This window comes from Anser brachyrhynchus (assembly GCF_964034855.1).
Source record: "Anser brachyrhynchus genome assembly, chromosome: 5".
NCBI classification, from domain to species: domain Eukaryota; kingdom Metazoa; phylum Chordata; class Aves; order Anseriformes; family Anatidae; genus Anser; species Anser brachyrhynchus.
This window is the reverse complement of record NC_137699.1, coordinates 59,069,655-59,086,189: the sequence shown is the minus strand read 5'-3', so window position 1 is coordinate 59,086,189 and position 16,535 is coordinate 59,069,655. Positions and strand designations below refer to the sequence as shown.

The 16,535-nt window shown below is 40.4% G+C and overlaps 1 protein-coding gene across 5 annotated transcripts in view; it reads right to left on the bottom strand.

Annotated features, from left to right (window-relative positions):
* The window catches only part of PPP2R5E (protein phosphatase 2 regulatory subunit B'epsilon), a 74,935-nt gene that overhangs the window by 35,717 nt on the left and 22,683 nt on the right, over positions 1 to 16,535 (bottom strand). Inside the window, exon 1 of one of the 5 annotated variants that reach the window (XM_080594031.1) lies at positions 10,770 to 16,504. The exons of the other annotated variants lie outside the window; for them this stretch is intronic. The gene's annotated coding sequence lies outside the window, so the exon portion shown is untranslated. Of the gene's footprint in view, positions 1 to 10,769; positions 16,505 to 16,535 lie in introns of those variants that run through there. 5 annotated transcript variants of the gene reach the window in all.

The following is a 16,535-nucleotide window of genomic DNA, read 5'->3' as shown; positions in this document are numbered from 1 at the left end:
GTTACTTCTCAAGAGCGTTATGTTCAGTTCTAACCTGCACTCTTCCTTATGCTAGCCCAGCACATAGCTTTACAACATGTAAGTGACATCAATAAAATCTATGATGTTACATAAACATAATGGGTTTTTGTTTGCATTATTCTACATAGCTTGCATGCATTTACTTTGGCCAACAAGGACACTCTACTCTAGTCAGAGACAAACACAGGCTGAAATCAAATGAGAATCCATTAAGATTTTCAATTCAACCTGAGTTATAACCAGACTCAAGACTGAATTCATTTTATTGTAGTGTCAGTGTTAAATAAGAAAATTTTTAAAAAATTAAAGCATTAAAATAACTAATAAAAGCTTGCTTTCCTTTTTCAGCTAAGTATCTGGGGGTGTGAGAAAGAAACAAAAAATATAATTAAGTTCTTCTCAAGAAAAGCTACCATAGAATAATACTACATGAATTTCATGCCAGACCTACAGTGTCAGCAAGCCACACAAACTATACGGACAAACTCTTCAGAGCAAAACAAAGACCAAGAAAAACCCCAAACCTGTTCTGATCAAAACTGCTTTTCTTTACAAACCTAATATCTAGATTTTTCTACCTGGGAATAGGAAAAGTCTCTGAGAGTAGACTTGTTGGGGGCCACATATGGGGCAGCGTAAATAAATAAAGTCAGTATTCCATGTTCCCAACCTTCCCTCCACAACCATGCCGTTAGTTGGTGTTTGGAGTCTTATTTGTTTGAGGGTGCGTTTTGTGATTTTTGTAGGTTCGTTTGTTTGTGTGTTTCTTTGGTGTTTTCTTTAATCTTCTGGTGCCTCCTTCGCAGATGTACAAACCTAACTGAAAGATCACTAAGAAGGGACATCCAAGACTACTACGCGGGGTACAGGGGGGTTACCTAGCTCCACAGTGGAGCTTAACTCTTCAGTGCAACAGCCTGAAATGCACAGGCAGCTCATTGCAGGTGTTCACAACTCGCTGATGTAAGAGAGCAAATCGTTTTGTTCTCAGCAGACAGTTACTCAGAGATTTCAATGAATTCTGCAACATTTTACTGTTGTACTAACAAGCAACAAAACATAAAACCTGAAATTTAGTAACCTTCTGTATTACCGTTGTAACCACTTCTGCTGAAAGAACAGAAAGCTGCGCAAGAGCAGCAATAAATCTGTATAAAAATCTCAAATATTTTTATAATACATAAAATAAAATCAAAATGACCACATTAAGTGTCATGTGTGATTTACGCCCAATGCTCAGGAGGGCATACATTTACTAAAAACTAAATTTGAAGACTGATAAGCTTCTGTCTGGATGACTGTGAGAACCCACCTCATTTTCAGAAAAAGGTCTCTCCCACCAGTTAATTTTCATGCTGAAAAGCTTGTCAGTTTTCTCCTTAGCCATTTAAACACAGAACAGAGCTTTTGAAATACACTGAGTACGCACAGATTCAGAGGAAATTGGCTCAGTGACAGCAGCTACTCCTAAATCTGAACAGTAACAATAAAGATAAAAATCTTCAAAAAAATTAAAAAAAATCAAGTATTTTATAAAGTGATCAGAAAAATTGACCTAGAAGTACCACCAATTTTGCAGGCATGGACCAATAATTGTTACTACAACAACTGAAATACTAATTCTAAAATGGCCAAAGCAGTTTAGTTTCTCTTGATAGCCTTTTTCCAAAACAATCCTAATCCAACCAGCCCATCCCTTCTCATCAATCATCTCTGCAGTCTCTGCCTTCCAGTTCCTTTACCAAATGAAGAAATAGAAAAATGAGAGCATACTTTCATTGCAACTTTCTAACATAAAGAAAAGAAAAATGTTTATACTACAAGCATATTTTAATAAAGCTAATTTACAGGTAAGAGATTTTTGGATTATAGAAAAGTAAAGTTATGCAAATTAGCAAAACTGCACCCAGGGAACAGAGCTACGGTTCTGAACATACTCCTTGCAGTGACAGTGAAATATGAAGAAGAGAGAGATACTGAACACCTCGATCATCTCCCCATGATCCACTTCAGGCTGTAGTTTGCAGGGAAGGGTATAATGCTGGGAAGCAAAGAAGTGAAGACAATGGGGTGCCGAATTAATAAGCAAGCACTGCAACTGCAAGGGAAAGTTAGACAAAAGACAAAAGAGGGCAGACAGTTCAAATGAAAGAAGACACATGCTGCAGATTATATATAAAAAATTAAGTAAAACCATGATATGCCCACACATGCTATCAGAACATTATTAAAAGTAAAATCAACATGCTCTAAGAAAACTACCACTTCCAGTGTATTACTGTTGGCAATATATGCCCCATAGTCACTATGAAGTTCCTATTGCTTAAGAAGCAAAATTCCTAGTTTTTATTCAACTAAAATCTGCAAAGTTGAATGTAAAAGTCTTCTGGTCTTCTTTGAAGAGTTCACTTCACAAGAAGGCCTAGTGAACTTCAGCTCTAAGCTCTGGCTAACTCAAGGTCCCGTCGTATGTACACCCAGTATATAATGAGCTACATTTCCATAAGCCACTTTTCACAGTAGAATTGGTCTTGAGATGCCAAGTAGTACAAATGTTTCCTCCAGCTTCTCACACATACTTCTTAAGGAAAGTAATCACTGTTCTGATTACATTCATTTCATTTTCATGACTGGCTGTCAATATTATGAATACTCTGTGAAGTCAGTAATCATTCATTTATAATAAGGACTTTTTTTTTTTTTAAGCCGTTTCCCCAATCTCTACTTAATAATTATAACAGGCAAGGCAGCAGCTAGGCATTGTGTTCAAAATGCACAAAGTCTAACCAGCACCAACATTATTCACACAGCAATAAACACAGTGGGACAAACTCAAGCTGACTTTCATGAGTGAACACGCACAAAAAGAAAAGCACAACACTAACATACTGTTTCCAGCACGTTCAAAATGCACAGCAGAAATGTAACAGAGGGTATACTCCATCACCTTGTTTCTTAATCGGTGTCCCTTCACATATTCAATCGCGAAATTGAGAATTATTCACTTGACCGCAGACATCTCCCTGATCAAACCGAACATGTTCTTACCAGGCGGGAATCTCCCAGGTGCTTTCTCAGGGATCTTGGGTACTGTGAATCCCTCTAGTGCTTGCTGATACTTGCTGATCATTTACAGGGGTTTTCAGCAAACATCATTTACTGGGACAAGTCGTCTAAAAACAGCACAGATCTAGGATTTGATTTGAGTGCCGTGTGTGTAAGGAACAGCATAACGAGCAACAGGGGCTACTTCTTACAGATGTACTCTTTGCTATGTACACTGCCTGAATCTTTTGACATAGATAAATGTATTAAACACAATTCAGCCTCTATTCATGCATGTAAAATACTACAAAATTCAACCCCTCAATAGAACGCATGGATGAAAGGGGGCTGTTTCCTTCATCGCAGGACCCAGAATTAAAAACAAACTGACAACAAGAAGAATTTCAATAAAAAGGTATTTTTTAAAACTAGATTTTTAGGATTTATGGAACTTCCAAACTTCTTGCCTACTTCCACACCAGGCGTGGTGCGTGCAACAATTCAAGCCTCTTCACATATGCCAGTACAGCTCAATCCAGAGCCACGGCAGTCCAGGTTTCAATGAAAAGATGCCTTTAGGCTATGCTTTGTCAGGGTATGACCAATACATGTTCCTCCCACTCTGATTACGCCAGTGGTGCCTGTGCTGTGGACACCCTTCAGCTTGGAAGTGGACCAGGACCACGAGCTCACCTGTCAAGCTACTGATGAGGCATAGCAAAATACTATTGCATCCACGCGTGTTGCAAGAGGACTGTATTAATGCAAATTAGCGCTAATGATGTGAGCAGAAAGCTTCCCAAGCGCACAAGGTTTTTAAGTTTGGCTACTCTTATTCGTCACTAGCCTAACATGATGAAACCCTTATGAAACAAAGTGATACCAAACATCTCAGAGAGTAATAAGCCACTGAGGAAACATAGTGGACAGAAATCAGAACTCCAGCACCTCATGGAACAAGAAGTTATCAGGGTATTTGGGTACATCAGCTGCTGTTCTAGGTCCCACGAAAATACAGTGACTCACAAGACATTCGGCAGCATACAGCAACACTGACACCAGTACTAATAATCACTGCGTTTCTCCATAACCAAACAGCAACGGCTTCTTCCTTAAACCAGACAACTTTTTTCAACCTCCCCTCGTTAGTTCTTCAAGGAATGGGAAGTTTGGACGAGCAAAGTAATGCAAGACTGGCATAGTTTACCTAATCTACCTAAAACTACATTTAAACCAAAACCAAAAACAATCCAGGTCAAAGGCCAGGATGGCAGAGAAGGTACAGAAAAGAATTCAAATAACAAGAATTTTAGAGGAAAAACGGATAGAAAAAGAGCGAGTGGATAAATGTACCAAAAAGTTTTGGAAAAGATGGAAGAATGACAAAACAACTTGAGTATTATGAGAAGGGGAGAGTGGGAAACCAAAGAAGCAGAGTAAGAGCATAAACGTATTAAAAGACCAAGAGAGAAACAGAATGAGGTAAGGCATGAGCGAGACACTTGGAAAAGACGGAGGAAAAAGTTGTGTGGGGAGTAGGTAACGCAATTAACAGAGCAGAATACTTGAGCTCCTATATTTTCTTTCTTAAAGTGTTTAAGCAAAACACAGTGAATGATTTAGTGGTTAGGGTCTGGATTTGATTAAGCAACTACTTATCTCTAGGTTCCTAACACTCTGAGACAACTTTAATAATCCCATTACAATATTTACATTGAGTTCACCTCAATGTCAAATAACACTTATTTTTTTAGTCCTAAGGTGATCACAGTTTTTGTGGACTGCTTTCTGCCTCCCCCCATGTTTTGTTAATATTTCAATACCAGTGATTTTTATGTGTGTGTATTTATTTTTAACAGAGGTGAAAAAGGCTGGCAGAAATACAGATGTTATTTCAATTTCCTAAATTGAATACGTGGCATAAAATCCCCGAGTAAGACAAAAATACTTTGCTGAAACACCAAGAATTATTGCGGCCAATTTTCCTGAGCTGAGTCAAGTTTCTTTTATACTGGCTCAGAAAGTTCATGATAGTTGTGTTAAGCAGATTATTACCAAATTGCGCTTTCAAAGTACAAGCCAACCTTCATTCAGAAGAGGCAAAGTCACTAGGTCTGCTCAACTCTTACCGGAAGGAACTGCTGTCCACGACTGTCCTGCTGGTTACGTGGGGATACCAAACTGAGGTATTAAAAAAAATGATCAGGACACATTTGCCACACACTTTCTGCCTAACGTTCCACCATGAGATGAGAAAGATATAACTGGTTCTTTTCAAAGTCTTCTCCAAGGGCAAGGAAAAAAAAATAGTAGACAGGTTTTAAACATTTTTGAACACACACAAAAAAAAAAAAAAAACACTGTTCATCTTCTGTTTTCTAAGTTTATGTAAAAACGAGCACATTGCTTACTGGATTTTATTTTTTTCTTTTTAGGCACCAGCCTGGTAATTTATCCAAGTATAGAAAAAACAAACAACAACAACAACCCGCCAACCCAGCTGTATGCTGGAAGAAAACAGTAAAATCTGGTACAAACAGCTCACACTTCGGGAGCTCCCGGAGCTGCATTAGAACATCCTTCAACTAGGAATTAAAATATTCACAAAACCCCAGAATGTCTTTTTTTTTTCACGTTATACTCCATTAAAAACACAAGGCTCTACATGAAAGATCTCGAGACTCCACCATACGAAGTATCACTCCTTACACCTTCACCCAATTCCAGCTGCGCGTGCCTGCACTTCCGAACCCTCCACTGCTTCCTTTAGCTGTTACCAGAGGAGCTGCACACCTCAATTCAACTCAGGCTTTTCTGTACACATTTAAATTGCAAAAGCTACAGGTAAAGCAGGTACAAAATAAGCTGAACTTCACTACAAAATGCCTTCTATTTGCTCAGCTCCTCTATGCTAAACCACCTAACAAGCACCTGAGACAGGAACACAGTGTAAACAAACATCTCATTTTCCAAATGATTTCTCAAGTTACAGATGTAGAGCAAAGTTGCCCCAGTAGCTCAGTGTTCCTCCGGGTCAGCCTGCTCCTGCTGTCTTCCTTTCCTTTAAAACCCCTTTGAGCTGTTTTCAGTGTGTATTTTTAATTGCCTAAGCTCATCTCTAGGACCACTGCCACCACCTCCCCATTCCTTGAGACTTTAGGAGAGCACTGCTATTCCAAGTGTCAATCCAGATGCAAGTCTTGGCTCAGTATTTCCACTTTGCCAGACCAGGATTGTGTCTGTCTAAAATTAACACAGTACTAGGTAGGAGTGAGTGATGGCGCTGCAGCTTCTACTTTGTCATTTCTTTTGTCTGTATTTTACATTAGTGACAAATATCAGAAAAATGGCAGGACAAGCTTTTTGTAACGAATGCCTCATGGTTTTTACATTCCTTGGATAGCAAAAAAGAAATAAAAATAAGAAAATAAGACAAATGAACAAGAAACAGAAGAATGTTTGTAAGTTCCAGGCTATTAACAAATACCTGTGCAGAAAGAAAAAAGATGGCCCACTGACCTAAGACACAAGAATCCTTAAGAAGATTACTGTCTTCTTTTGATAAGATTCTTATCAGATCACTTTTTTCTTTTCTAGATGACACGAGAAGCTGTTGCTCTGTAATGATCGTTACATGTAAGAACACAAACAAGTCGCAGCAATCTTAATGGCTACCTTCCACTCTGCGGTCACAAGGCAGCTCAGGATTTGCATTGGAACTTACTTGTTTGGTACATTAAGCGCACAATGAAATCACGACAGAACTACATCGCTGTACGTGCCTCCTTTAAGAGGGCAGTAATTATACCTGGCTTCATAAGTGCTCTGAAACTGCTCTGCACTCACACAAAAACACGTAACACTCCTTTTCCTCGAACCACGGAGTTTCTCTATGAAATTTCTTCAGAAACACAGAGATGCTTTGAAAGCATCACCGCCACACGCAGACACACACACTGAACCAGGAGCACCGGAAAGCCAAAACGTAACTCTCAACCCAGATGTGCTCAGAACAAGGGCCTGGACTGCTGCTCTGCTTAATACCAACCCAATAAATCATACCAGAAGTCACAGTACTTCATTCTCCAGTCAAAGAAGTAATTAAGTGAAAGCTATTCTACATATTCAACCCACTGTTGAAGAGATCAGGCTTGTTTTTAAAAATGTTTACATTTATTTACTTGAATAATACACATACACATAAAAGAAAAAGTTACATAACCCTATTTATACATTTAGAAGAGTTTAACTGAACCCTGAAAGCACAACTTCCATTCTCTTCTCATTTGGCAGCATAAATTTTCTCAAGAACGTGCTCTACTCAACAGTAATTTAGCACAGCAGCCTCTCAGCATTTTCCAGTAACGCGCTACGCAAGCTGACTCGTCCACCTCGTGTCGGCCTTCTCATGCTCTCCGCAGAGGGAGCAACGTGTGTAACGGAGCGAGTGTTTTCATGGAACCGCACACGTTTGTGTAAGAAAGAGACCAGATGTAACAAAGTCACGATGGACGGTGTGGAAGCAAGCTGAGAGTTCATTCCGAAGGAAGCCCAGAAAGCTCTCCTCCTCACACAAGTTCCCTCTTTCTTGGAGAGGCTCCAGCACAAGGAAAGAACAAAATTACCAGGTTTGGCCTTCATCAGTCAGTCTTTTAAATACCGCCTCTACCCACTGAGAGGCTCTGAGATGCGAATCAGCACCTCCAGCTGCACTCAGCGTTACACCAACGCCACGCGGGGCTGCAGGGCAGCTCGTCCCTCAGGAAGGCAGCCACAGAAGTCACCGCTCTTCCCGTTAGATCCCAAAAACCTGAGGGCACATGCTGATCCCCGCGCTAGCTGAGAAGCTAGAAAGTAGAACTCAAAGACGCTACACGGGGTCTTTGCCAAGAGACGAGGTTACCATATCAGTTCCTCCTTGAAGATATTTCCTCCACATAAGGCACCCCAGCAGTTAGGATCAACCAGCTACCCCTCAGATAGTGCCATCTGTATGGCTCAGATTGTTTTTCAATGTCTTATGACAGTAACTCAAATTAGCCAAGCTGTTAAGATACAGGAATGTCCCTTCTCATACTGCCAAGCCTCGTAGATCTATCTAACTGACTAACTAAATAAATCTACTCCATTGTATTTTGCTTTTGTAATTCCCGTAGAGCCCTCCCACATGCACCAGGGCACAGAAATATATCCCCATTCCAGGTTTTTTCCTCCAGCAACCTCTTCATCTTCAGATTATTCAGGATCTGGAACAGTTCAATAGAGAAAGAATGACAAGTATTACTCCCCAATAACCTGCCACATTAGTCCATGTCATGCTGGATATTTTATGACATTTTTATTATCATTACCTATTTCTGAGTAAAAACACCAGCTCTCTCTTCAAAACTAGTGTCTTTTCCATCACAGAACAGCAAATCTCAAGCTACCAGTTTTAAAACCACATCTGAGATGCTCATTTACTAGTAATTAGCATTTACATTTTCAGTTCAATGCTCTGTTAGACCTAAATGGGGTATTTTTGCTAAAACTTGGAAACCTGACTGAAGTAGAACATTAGGACACTTCTCTATCTTTTAAACAGTAGCTTTTTCTCCCCTGCTTGAATACTAAATAGGGTAGACCCTTTTCCACCCTAACACGAAGTTCTAGAGAGCAACAACCTAATTTCTGAATATTTGTATTTGTCTAAAGCACAATCCTTATCACAGCTCTGCATTACCACAATGTCCATGGAAGTTTTTTCTGTATCATCTTTACCTCTGACCTCTTCTGAAAATGCTAGATTAAAAAAAAAAAAAAGCAGTTTTCTTTTGGTAGAATATATTACCTGCACCCATGCATATCAGTCATGGTATTTTTTGTCCTTCAGAAACGTCATCTGTTACTGCACAGACAAATATTGCTGATGATCAATGGACCTTTGCACCTGAAGCGTATTCCACTGGAGATTATTTAGCACCTCTGCATTACGACCATCAGTCTACAACAGTATGTTATCTGTAAAGTATTTATAGTGGGTCAAACAGTTTTATATATAGTTCTTAAGATTCATAAACAAGCTCAAGAAAAATGGAAACTACATAGACAAGGATACGTCAGGCAACCAATAAAACTGAAGGTATGACTCTGCTGCACATCAAGAGTCACTCCACAAAACTTTATTAGTTTAGCCCATTACAAATGCTAACCAGACATAACTGTTTAGGCATTAAATATACTTAATTAAAATCTCTCCTCTGTGGTTACCAAACATTACAACACTTCATTGGCAACTGCTACCCTCTCTCTACCTCTTCCCAAACTACTCACTAGTTAACGTGCTTCTATGTTGAAGACGATAAGCTGGAAATTAGATTATCAACAATATTTATCCACAGTCATAATGTGGTTGCAAACTTCATCTTCAGCAGGCATCTTGTTCAAACTGAACTCAATGGGAGTGTTACATCAGTTCATCAGAACGGCAATTACACCTTTGCTCTAATTGGCAGAAAGCTCAATGCTTAGTAATCAAGAAAAGGAAGAGCAATCTCATCAGTCATGTCTTCCACTAAAAACTAATGGTGAAAAACTCAACAGGAGAAGCGTGTATTTTGCAGCTTTAAACGTACTTAGGTAAGTCTAAACGGACCTCTTCGTAAGTGAGGTTATCTAAATATGCTACTGAGGAATTAGCATAACTTTTTAAAGGCATTTTACAGAGTCTTTGCAAGTAAAGAGCACTGATCAAGAAAGAAATGTATAGTACAGCAAGCATGCTTTGTATCTGACCATATGAATAAAGAAATCATACATTCTCTAGTTTGCACAAAGGTTTTAGGATTAGCAGCTCCATTACTAGGCCGCTAGAAAGAACTCTCAACTTTCACACATCATTTGCCTGTTTTTTAAAACGTACTTTTAGCTGGATTTTACAAAATAGGACTTCAGGTGCATCTTTTCTTGCCTTCTTTACTTGTCATGAAATATCAAATTCGCTGATACATTATTAAACGACAAGTAGAGCATGCCATTTACAATGAAAACAAGCATTTTAAATAATTGCCTCCACTGGACTGAAGTTTATCAAGTGAAGGCAGACCGTTCTGCATTCTCTTTATGTTACATTTAGGCTCTATCAGTGAGCACATGCAGATGGCCCTTTCCCAGTCCAGCAGCAAACATGCAGTCAAAACAGGTCAGCGAAGAACAAAAGAGTTTTAAACTACACTGATCCAGCAGCTTCCGTATCCTACGGGAACGACACAGAAGGACCAGTGAAACTGCTGCAGTCGTAGGATGAATTTATAACTGTAAGGGCTGGAAAGCAAAATACAGTCTCGTAACATCAAGCTCACCTCCCTGTATCTGGCAGGTTACTCAATTATTTGGTCTCAGAGTGTCAGGCAACAACTAATCACCTTCAAGCAAACCTACTGAAGCAGCACTTCTGCGTGCATTACTCCTCCCTCTGACAGAAGCATCCAAGTATCAATCCTTAATATAAGACCTAGAAATCTAGAGAGCTTTACACCCACTCCTCTGGTTTTTGACATTTAGAGGATGTTACAGCTTGCTTCACATTAGTATCAATGCTAGCATTATCCCTCTTATCAGGAGGGAGTGAAGAGCCCAGCTCAGCACTCCTCCTGCAGCTGAGGCCCCTCGGTTTGGGGAGGTGATCCCGTGTTACTTCCTGCCATTTCTGTGGCTGCTCCTACCTTTGCCCGTTCGTGGAGTTTTTCAAAATCATGCCTGCAATACTCCTTTCTGAAGCTCGCCTCTTTGTCTCGCTTCTCGCAGTCTGCAGCTAAAGACCTTCTCCCAAACAGCCCCCAGCTTCTCCAAATGCCATCTATTTTTACCTAGGTGCTGCCGTCTCATTCTGGATGCTGTTAATTGGCCCCTTAGTCACAACTGGAAAAGTAACCTCGGCAAGTAACTCTTTCTCAGCTGCTGCACTGAGGAATACGTATGCCTCATACTTGCATGTATTCAAACGAGGAAACTTCCAGTAAATTTGTTCCCATGCAAGAGGAAGCCCAGAGTTTAATACAAATTAACCAAGTTTTAGCCTGTAAGATTCTACAGCAACTTCACTCAGACACTTTTTAAAGTAATGACATTATTGCATGAGAATTTTATATACTTAACGTTGTAAATCCTGTGAGGAAGCACCATGGAAAACGAGAGATAGCTGTAATATTTATCAACTGTTTTCTACTTATTCGCCTTTTTTTTTCCCCACTTATTACCTAGATAAATATGTAAACACGCAAAGATCTCCTCAAACAAAATGACAGAAAACCTATGCAAGGTTAGATTTGTAAAAAGTGAAATAAAGAACGAAAATACACATAGGAGCACCCAAGTCTCAAACAGGTGTATTTCCACACAGACCTTTCTTATATACATGGTATAGAACAGCAGGCTTCACAGACACCAACCACACAACTTAGGGAGTCCTCTGTGCTTCTTAATCATCTTGCTAATGGAAAGTTAAAGAACCTCGGAGTTTCCTCTCAAGAATTCTGCTTCTGTGTAGCTACCAACCAAGATGGCACAAAGAGAAAAACAAATCATAAGACAGACTAGTTAGGCAGCTTTTACTAGGAAAACAGTGGGAAAAGTAAATAGCTAAATGATCTAAATTCATCCTAAATTACTTTAGTCATTATGATAGTTTATTATTCCACTAGAAAGGCAAATTCAAATGCTGACTATTTAAAAGCCATTACTTCAGAAATATAGAACATAAATGAGAAAATTAGCATTTTATTAAGAGAACTTGACTCATTTTTACTAATGAAGACTGCAATCATTTAATAATAGTTTAATGAATCCCTTCTCAAAATTCTGAGGTTACCACAAACAAACACATCACGTGTTCTCGATAACACGAACACAACTATCAGATGTCCTGAACATCAGTTGTAAAAACTAAAAGCAGAGCTTTTCAACAGATTAGTAATCCTGGATTCAGTTAAATACTGGCAGGATTAATGCTCTTCCCAAGGACGAAAGAAAGATCCTGTTCCACCCCATAAAGACTGCACAGGCTGCCAAGAGCAAGGGAAGGGGCCTTCAGCTGTGGATCATTAAGAAACAGTCATTAAAAAAATGGGATGTTTTGGAGAACACAGCATCCGGCAAAACGGTGGAGTACTTTTTCCATGTGGACCCAAGAGAACTTGAAATCATTTGTTCTGCAATTGAGAAGCCGCATGTTTCTGCGATGGTTTGTTTTGCTGCGTCTCTGAGAAAGGAGCTTCTTCTGCTTGAACTGAAGGCAAAAAAGATGTGCTTTGAATTTGGTACTGCCAAAAAGGACTAACTGGTACAGCAGACTGCAATCCTTCCCTTGGAAGCCACCAACATTGTTAACCCTGCACATCCTACCTCCCACTTCCATATGAGATTTAAAAAACAAACAAAAAAGTGTTCTATATGGTTGTGTACAGCCTTGGTACAGACAGAGGCCACAGGTAATAAGGCAATGAAAAACTCCAACTAATTGTATTACAGAAAAGATCCGTTGCCTTTTTTCTTTTTTAGTTGGCTTCAAATGTACGGGGCCTCAGAGACAACAAGTCCTGGCTTCCCATGACAGCACCTGAGGAGCACTCACTGTCTGAGGAGCACAAGGCGTGAGCTGAGGGACAGCGAGCCCCTGTCAGACCAGCAGAGCCCACCAGGCAACCTGGGCCCAAGTACCCAGCTCAGAGCGAGAAGGGGCACTCTTTTCTCCAGCTCCCGAACCTCATGCCTGCTGATCCAAAATTCTGGAAAAATGTTGGGGGCTACTATTTGTGGAAATAGCTGGGACGGGACAGGACATGGCTATTCCCAATTCTGTACTCACATTCTTCGTGGGATGTACAGGCACAACCAGAGCACTTTTTGCACAGACCGAGGCCTGACAGCTGTTTATTGTTTTTGAGCAGGCTCCTCTTCCCTGAGCTCCAAGGCAGGCGTCGCAGGCAGGTGAGGCAGTCTCGGAGCTACGACGATCTGTGACCAGCCGGAGATTCTGGGGGTTCACTGGTGGCACTCAGCTCCAGCCTGTCCAAGTCCCCTGGCTGGGCTGCGCCCTGCAGAGGACACCGCTGACTTCACATGGACGCATCCACCCAGCTCCCCTCCTGGCTTGGACCCGCAGGTCCCCAGTGCCCGTGAAGCTTTTCTGACGTTTCAGGGTCATTTCCCGCACTCAGCAGGATGAGCTCTCCTGAGTTGTATGTCCTGAATTGGACAAGAAGCCCCCAGTTTGTCCTCTCTTCCTGCACAAGGCCCTCCCTGGAGAACGGCTGGACACACAGGTTTCCTCATTCTACTGTGAGGCAGAGATAAGGATAGAGCAAGGCAGGAGAACTGCAGAACGGCTGCTTGTGCAACGAGGAGAAAAATGGCAGGTTCTTCTGCTTTGGGTGCTACTCTTCCCTCCACGAGATAATCCTTCCTCCAGGCAGCAGCACCACCTTAGGGCACTCATGGTGCAAGTATTTATTTACCCACGGCCCTCCCTTCAGTATCTCAGGTCACCCGAAAAAAAATCCTTTAGAATTAAATCAGCTTGCAGACAGGTGCAAGCTCACGCATCAGTATTTCTGACCAAAGCACTTGTAAGGCAAAAAATCGTATTATAAAATACGGTACTCCACCCTTGTCAGGAATAAAATTTTATCACTTCTCCACATCCTCACTAGCACCAAGTAGCAGCATGCTAAGTACTACCTGAATTTTTATTTTTACTTCTCAACATTAGGAAGCCCTCCAAGCTAAAGAAGTTGAGGAGAAAGCGGTTTAAGATATTAGAGCAAGTTCAGATACGGGAAACAGCGCGCCTGCAGCAGCATTTCCTCCTCTCTCCCGCAGAATAAATGAGCTCAAGCAGAGCTCTCCCTCCTCCTCTGCGCCCAGTTTCCGGTATTAGGCAGCTCTAATACCTCTGCTGGGCTCTGCACCAGCTATAACCCCGGTCTTTTTATACAACAGGTCTTTCCAGTTCCTCCTTACTTCCTGGTTCTGCGAGTGAGCAACATCTTCTGCTCGGTTTTACCCCTTCAGTGACCATCCTACCGTTTCTTGTGACTACCCAATGTGCTGCCATTAACCCTTTGCAAAAGGTAAAGGGCAGGTGTGAGATCACCACCACAGGTCATCTGATGTTTCTCGACTTCCTGAACCTTAAAAAAACAAACAAGAATTATTTTCTCCTTAAAATATGCAACTAAATCTCTGCCATTTGTGAGAATTTTAGAACTATTTGAGAACGATAAGAAATAATAAAACAAAAACTGATGATGAAAACAAGTGTCCAAATTGTGATAACTTAAACTGATAACATTTTCTGAACGTCCAAGGGGTAGAATACGCAGGCTAGAAGGAAGCTTACAAAAATTCCTGCCAGACTGGTATTTTAAAATTAAGCTTCTTGCACTATGGGTTCTTTATTATCCATAATGAACAATGCCAGTGTCCTTTCTTAAGCCAAACAGAAACAGTATTTTTTTTTTTTCCTATGGAAATATTTAGAACACATGACTGGTAAGAAATCTTCTGGATTTCTAAATTTCACGTAAAAGCTTGGAAAACTGGAATCCTACCTTGTCTTTAAGTCAATTTTGCCTTCATTCTGCACATAATTCTCTACCTCCGACTGGAGGAGAATCAACTGAAGCCCTGGGGTGCTCAGTGACAACTTTAAAAGTAGTCTTAATTTCAGCAAAAAAAAGATTTTCAAGAAACAAAATCTATGCAGTCTCTTTTGAATTAAAAAACAATTACAGTCCCTCTTAACATCCTTGAGCACAGAGATCAGCCACATAACACACTGGCCAGAGTAACACAGACATTGACACACATCTCCCTTTACTTCTTTACTTGCCTGTCTTACAAATTTTTAACCCTATTCAGCAATCCTTAATTGGGAAAAGTGCTAATATAATCAAATTATATTTGTCCCTGAGTAACACAAGATCTGGTCCTAATTCTGAAATTTAGGAAGAACTGTTACAACATGGAGACTGATCCCACTCTCCGTCTGAGGCCAGAGGAATCCGGAATATAGGACCAGGTGCTAAGTTGATCTAACTTGCACTCACTTTCTCATAAAGATCATCCCACATCTGTAAATACAAGTAAATTTATCACTTAGAAAAAACAAGGATCAGCTTTCCTCCGAGTCCACTGCTTTGCTACACCGTTCATAAACAGAGTATTTTTTAAATGATACCTGTCAATAAAAGTCTGATAAAGAAAAACATAGCAAGTTATAAAGCAAATCAAAAAGGCCTCCTACTCCAAACTTAGGAGAGCCTACGCCATAAACAACATAGAAAGAACAAGCAGTAAAAAGAAAAACTCGTCCTTTTATTATGCCTCATTTCACAGTGAGCACTCACTCACAACAACGTCTCAGGAAATCCATTTTGAAGTAGATAAGCAACCATAGCAGTAATTACAAATGTCTTATCTTCCCATTCCTCTTCAGCTTGAAGAGCCTTACCTTCACGCCATCCCCAGGTGGAATACTGCTCCTTTCCATTAACGCAGCACCGCCAACAACATCCCTCCTCTTCACTCGAGTGTTAGCTGGAGTTTAAAAGTCCAACACTAGGCTATGGTCTAATTCACTAGTCTAACTACTGAATTATATTCATAACTGGATGGTGATTAACACCAAACAACCCCAGGCTCAAACAAACAGCACAGCAAATCACTCTTTTCAAACAACCAGTCGTCGAGGTCAAAACATGCATGCTTTTAAGTCACATTGCAATCAACTTCCTCCCCACCCATTCTATTATTTGTTATTCATGCATCCACAAGAGCATGGAAACCACTTCACAAAAAATCAGGGCTATCTTGGAAGAACCTACAGCGCTTAAAGAGGAAATGCCATTTAAAAACCAACAGAAGGAAAAGGGATTTTGAATAAATAAAACTTATTTCCCATTTGGTTTTTAGATGCTTCCTTTCATACTGTCATCATTTCATCTGTTACAGGCCACCCCCCAAGTGCACCCACCCTCAGTATCAAGCCAAGGATTTGCTTTCTACACACACACATAAAAAAACTTGACGTCCAGACCAAGACAGCAAGGCTCTGAATCACAAGCAATTCACGAGGTTCAGTGCTAGCATCTAGGAAAATGTTAGTTTTAGGTTTTAAAATTGAAGCTGTTAACACAAAATTAAGGAAAACACACACACAAAACACCTTTTTTTTTTTCCCTATTTTATGTGCTCTCAAACTCATGCTATAGCCCCCCTTTATGTTTCAAATATATGTTGATTTCCAGGAAATTGTTTGCTTATAAATCAAATGTTTTTAGTAAGAGGCTAGCAATGTCCTTCAAATACTACTTTTGAAAGCAGCAACAGCAGAGCAGTCCTTAAGGCTCTCACAGCGCAAAGTTTTGCGTGGCAGAAGTTTAAAGCAACACTGCTGACACATGCTTCCGAGCCTGCCGGAGCTCTCGGTT